This window comes from Oncorhynchus clarkii, chromosome 5 (assembly GCF_045791955.1).
Source record: "Oncorhynchus clarkii lewisi isolate Uvic-CL-2024 chromosome 5, UVic_Ocla_1.0, whole genome shotgun sequence".
Taxonomy (NCBI): domain Eukaryota; kingdom Metazoa; phylum Chordata; class Actinopteri; order Salmoniformes; family Salmonidae; genus Oncorhynchus; species Oncorhynchus clarkii.
Window position 1 is genome coordinate 44,987,584 of NC_092151.1, and position 6,449 is coordinate 44,994,032.

The 6,449-nt window shown below is 39.6% G+C and overlaps 1 protein-coding gene across 7 annotated transcripts in view; it reads right to left on the reverse strand.

The window, feature by feature from the left end:
• Positions 1-5,410, reverse strand: part of LOC139408906 (spermatid perinuclear RNA-binding protein-like) — a 148,460-nt gene extending 143,050 nt beyond the window's left edge. For all 7 annotated transcript variants that reach the window (XR_011634332.1, XR_011634331.1, XM_071153356.1 and 4 more), the window contains exon 1: positions 5,146-5,410. The gene's annotated coding sequence lies outside the window, so the exon portion shown is untranslated. The remainder of the gene's footprint in view (positions 1-5,145) is intronic.
• Positions 5,411-6,449: the final 1,039 nt, after the last annotated feature.

The window sequence follows — 6,449 nt, forward strand, 5'->3', positions numbered from 1 at the left end:
AATGTTGTTTTTAACGTTGTTTTGACAGTATATGCTTGTGTGCATGTGTGCATGCGTGTGTGTGCACCGTTTGTGTGTACCGTGTGTGTACCAAGTATACATGTGCGCATTTGTAGTATGTGTGTACGTGTGTGCATGTATGTGTATATACAGTACCAGTCAAAAGTTTGGACACACCTACTCATTCAAGGGTTTTATCTTTAGTTTGACTATTTTCTACATTATAGAATCATAGTGAAGACATCAAAATTATGAAATAACGCAAATGGAATCATGTAGGAACCCAAAAAGTTTTAAACAAATCAAAATATATTTGAGATTTGAGATTCTTCAAAGTAGCCACCCTTTGCCTTGATGACAGCCTTGCATTCTCTCAACCAGCATCATGAGGTAGTCACCTTGAATGCTTTTCAAATAGTCTTGATTAGAGGTCGACCGATTATGATTTTTCAACACCGATACCGATTATTGGAGGACCAAAAAAAGCTGATACCGATTAATCGGATGATTTTTAAAATTGAATTGTAATAATGACAATTACAACAATACTGAATGAACACTTATTTTAACTTAAAATAATACATAAATAAAAATCCATTTAGCCTCAAATAAATAATGAAACATGTTCAATTTGGTTTAAATAATGCAAAAACAAAGTGTTGGAGAAGAAAGTAAAAGTGCAATATGTGCCATGTAAAAAAAGCTAACGTTTAAGTTCCTTGCTCAGAATATGAGAATATATGAAAGTTGGTGGCTCCTTTTAACATGAGACTTCAATATTCCAAGGTAAGAGGTTTTAGGTTGTAGTTAATATAGTATTTATAGGACTATTTCTCTCTATACCGTTTGTATTTCATATACCTTTGACTATTGGATGTTCTTATAGGCACTTTAGTATTGCCAATGTAACAGTATAGCTTCCGTCCCTCTCCTCGCTCCTACCTGGGCTCGAACCAGGAACACATCGACAACAGCCACCCTCGAAGCAGCGTTACCCATCGCTCCACAAAACCCGGGGCCCTTGCAGAGCAAGGGGAACAACCACTCCAAGTCTCAGAGCGAGTGACATTTGAAACGCTATTAGCGCACACCCCGCTAACTAGCTAGCCATTTCACATTGGTTACACCAGCCAAATCTCGGGAGTTGATAGTCTTGAAGTCATAAACAGCTCTGTGCTTGCAAAGAGCTGCTGGCAAAATGCACTAAAGTGCTGTTTGAATGAATGCTTACGAGCCTGCTGCTGCCTACCATCGTTCAGTCAGACTGCTCTATCAAATATCAAATCATAGACTTAATTATAACATAATAACACACAGAAGTACCAGCCTTTGGTCATTAATATGGTTGAATCCGGGAACCATCATTTCGAAAACAAAACGTTTATTATTTCAGTGAAATACGGAACCGTTCGGTATTTTGTCTAACGGGTGGCATCCATAAGTCTAAATATTCCTGTTACATTGCACAACCTTCAATGTTATGTCATAATTAAGTAAAATTCTGGCAAATTAGTTCGCAATGAGCCAGGCTGCCCAAACTGTTGCATATACCCTGACTCTGCGTGCAATGAACGCAAGAGAAGTGACACAATTTCACCTGGTTAATATTGCCTGCTAACCTGGATTTCTTTTAGCTAAATATGCAGGTTTAAAAATATATACTTCTGTGTATTGATTTTAAGAAAGGCACTGGTGTTTATGGTTAGGTACAGTCGTGCAACGATTGTGCTTTTTTTCGCAAATGCGCTTTTGTTAAATCATCCCACAGCGTTGCATCGATTATATGCAACGCAGGACACGCTAGATAAACTAGTAATATCATCAACCATGTGTGAACCAACTAGTGATTATGATTGATTGATTGATTGTTTTTTATAAGATAAGTTTAATGCTAGCCACCAAATTTACCTTGGCTTCTACTGCATTCGCGTAACAGTCAGGCTCCTTGTGAAGTGCATGAGAGGCAGGTGGATAGCGCGCTGGACTAGTTAACCGTAAGGTTGCAAGATTGAATCCCGGAGCTGACGAGGTAAAAATCTGTCATTCTGCCCCTGAACAAGGCAGTTAACCTACCGTTCCTAGGCCGTCATTGAAAATAAGAATGTGTTCTTAACTTACTTGCCTAGTTAAATAAAGGTGTATAAAAAAATAAAAATACACATTTTTAAAAATCGGCCAAATCGGTGTCCAAAAATACCCATTTCCGATTGTTATGAAAACTTGAAATTGGCCCTAATTAATCGTCCATACCAATTAATCGGTCGACCTCTAGTCTTGATTGAGTTCCTACATATGGTGCCTTTGGAAAGTTTTCAGACCCCTTGACTTTTACACATTTTGTTACGTTACAGCCCTATTCTAAAATATATGTTTTTTTTCTCAGCAATCTATGCACAATACCCCATAACGACAAAGTGAAAACTGTTTTTCCCCCAGCAAATTAATAAAAAACTAAAACAGAAATACCTTATAAGTATTCAGACCGTTTGCTATGAAACTCGAAATTGAGCTCAGGTGCATCCTGTTTCCATTGATCATCCTTGAGATGGGCCTCTGTACGCCTATATAGATATTCAATTAAAAATCTGTCGTTTCCAGCTACAATAGTCATTTACAACATCAACAAAGTCTACACTGTATTTCTGATCAATTTGATGTTATTTTAATGGACAAAAAAAAAATGCACTTTATTTTTTTTAAGTGACCCCAAACTTTTGAACGGTAGTGTACGTGGGTCAGTGAGCAAGCGCGTGTGTCTGTGCCCAACAAATCACCTTAATTCCAACATCTATTTCAGGGTCAAGGTCAATTCCATTATGGCAATACCAAGAGTCATCCACGGCAATGGAAACCAAAACTATAAGCACATGGTGCTGTGTAGGACATAAGTCCTTTAGGCCTTTATCTTTTTTGAATTAAGCAACTGCTGGCCGTTTATCGAGGACCACAGTTACAGTACGTGGTTAACAGTAAACAGTTACACACAGTGCATTCTAAATTCTAACTGTTCAGGAAAGCACACGTCTCTTGCCACAGCTTCCTCTTCTTTACAAACAGAAAGAACACACAAACGCGATTGCATTCAGGATACGTGTCATTTATTTGTGTGTTAAAGTTATAGTATTGTTCACTTCCTAAACATAACATTCGCCAAATGACAACCACCAGACTAGACAACATCTTTGGTCAACATATGAACTAAGCATCATACACATCTCCCAACGGCCACTCAAAAGTACAAAGCAAAAGACCACATTTAGTGGACGCAAAGGTGACAGAGAGGGTCCTTCTAAAGCGACAAAGCTCTACACTCTCACCCTTGACCCTCTCGCCCTCTCTCCCTGTATTCAAACAGATACAATGGACTCCAGCACCAGCAACAAACTTGCTCATTTGTAAGAAAAGAAGGTAGGTTGGTGAAAATATAGGCCTATGTAAACATATTACCCACAATTTACATTTCTCATACCTTTACAGAATAAAATAAATCTGATTAAATAAACAAAATAAACTTATGGAGCCACACGATTATGCCCACAAGCTGTTTGCTATTTCTGCCAATGTGCAGAGATCAATTTCCAAGCCAGATGCTGAGCATTATGCTAAGCACACAAACAGAAACACACACAGATATGAGGAAGAGACGAGAGCTAAAAAAAAAAAAGAACTAGGAAATAAATCCGCATGTTTTTGTGCTTTGTTCACAGACACTCATGTTGGAGAGTTTCGCGATAAAATGCAATGCCAAAATGCAATGGAACTGTAAAACCATTCAAATAAAGCAACATAGTATTTTGGTTAGTTTACTTTACACCTCGATTTGTTTACTTCACTTGGGTATTGTTTCCAGACACTTTAGGAAAAGCGCAGAGGATTGTCTACAACCCCAAAAACGTACATAAAAAAGAATAATTCCAAAGCCGTTTTCGAATAGTACGACACATCAGACGCACATCATGCCGATGTATTTCTATGCATTACTACTTTCGATAAACATTCATTTACAACTGCTAGTGCGAAGCAAAATGCTGAATTGTTGAAACGATTCAGTAAACACGCCTCGCGATATTCACTGCGGATGTAGCTAAAGACACCTGCTCCAGTAGGCGATGAACAACACATACGACGTTATGACACTTGTCTGTTGCTGTAACAATTGCACACACATATTTATAGCCTAGGAATAGTCAATAGTTTCAAAAAGTGACAAATCGATTAGACAGTCCTATGGAAATCTCCATAACAGCAAAGAAACATGTGTGTGTTGAAAATGCCTAACCACATGTATAAACTATTTGCATACACATCAAACAGACATAACTCCACCACACACGCCACTATGGGTTTCTTCACTGTATCCAAACCAAGAGACTTAATGCGTCGCTCATTTATGTACAGAGCCATGCCCTCATGGTATATACTCTGCCACCAGAGGTTACTCAGGCAAAAAAGCAAGTTTAGCTTTAAAAAAAACTGATTTAAAAAAACATATTGTGTCACAGCGCCTCTTTCGAAAAGACCTCATTTAACTGTAGGCTACTGTATATAAGAATGTGAAAACGTATATATAAATAATGTGCATATAGTATCTTTGATGTATCCTGTCTGTCCAATATATAACTTTTATTTTTTGTTGTTTTTTTGTTGTCGTTGTTATGTAATATCTTATGTTGTTCTTGTCCACAACTGTTCTGTACATTGTCATGCAATTGTACGTTTTATGTGGACCCCAGGAAGAGTAGCTGCTACATGTGCAGTAGCTAAAGGGGATCCTAATAAACTAAAAACCAAAGGCGGTGAAAACATTTGGCTGGCTTCCCTCGTTAGCCATAAAGTTCGTTGTTATTTACTCTTACTGTTAGACTCAATCAAATTGGCAAAGGTGTACCAATCTATAAAAACAGTATAATCGCTTTAGTTGAACGGTACAATTAATGACACCGTTGTTACAACGTTAGCTACAACAGATACACCGGTTCCTGTCCCTGGCCATGAGCGCCACTACCTCCGACAGTCCCAGCTCGCTGCATGCCGCCAGCATTTGTTTCTCGTCCGCGAACTCTGTGTGTAGTTCGAGGCAGCACAACACACACACACACACACAAAGCGATCGATATAAAAATATATATATGCTGATTTACTTACGGTTGAAGTGTTACTGTAGTGGGAAAAGATATCCAAACACGCGTTGATACCAGGCACAGTTTCACAGCTCTGACTCTCGTTGACGGGACCAAATCCAAGACGTTCAGTCAAAGCGCTCTCCAGCTAGACACCAGCGAGAGCCGCCTGCTGCTTTCTCCTTCGCAGGAGATTCAAAGATGAATGGTGACTGCGCAGGCGTGGACGGGATAAATTCATTATGAGCGCTGAACAAGCGCCAGCGTCGGGTTTTTACTGTCAGGGGGATGGCTAGACGACCGCCTGCACGGAGATCAAAACATTCAACAGGAAATATACAACAGCTATATAGACCGCTACAAATAGCATCTAGCTATATAGCCTTTGCACGTACTTGTTTACTTTGTGGTAAGAGCTGTACTATTCGCATGAACCTAATAGGCTATTGATTTAAAACACCAACTTATTACGGAGGCTTCATATGCTGCCCTGTGGCATTTTTTTTAGGGAAATGTATTTTCTGTAAGAAATGTATATTCTCCTTTCTCTCCATCCAAATGGATCATTCCTTTCTTTCAGCCTACGGTCGAATAAATCGTTCAAGTATAGCAGCCTGCCTTAGCTGCACCAATAAATAGGCTCGTCTCACAATAGCAGGAGGAGTCGAATGATAGGATAGTAAATAACAGCAACGTTCAATCGGCATACTTGAATTCAAATGGCTCGAAGATGGGATTATGAGGACGTGTAAACTATCAATAGCTTCTGATGCTTGACTGAGGATCACAGCAAGTCCCACTGTACCGTTACCTAACCGAATAGCCTATGCCGCCTGCGCTACTGGCGATGTCCCGTCTTCGGATGAGAATTCACTATGCCCGCTAGTAGCCGAACAAAAATCACAGCGACAGCAACAAACTGACAAATGATAGCACCATTTCGACAGCATGATCCACACGAAGGCAGCATAAAAGTGTTATTATAAATCAATTACCGTAATTGCCCGCTTAATTGTCCCGATACTGTTACTTCCAGTCAAATGTGCGTTTCCCTGGTTGTCGAGCGTCCTGTTCACTTATTATAATTTAGAAAGGGGCTTTGTTGACGTGGTAATGTGCGCTTTTCTTAATTGGAGGACTGGTGAAACGGCATTGCCCCCATCGTTTACCAGCTCAGCCTATACTGTAGGAGCCGAACTGCTATACAGTGCAAATCATGAGAAGGTAACCTGACTAGTATATAGCTGCTACGCTATGACGGAGAAGCCTGAAAATGAGGCCAGGACAAAAGGGATGCTATAGTAGGCTAAGCTTGAATATATAAACAAG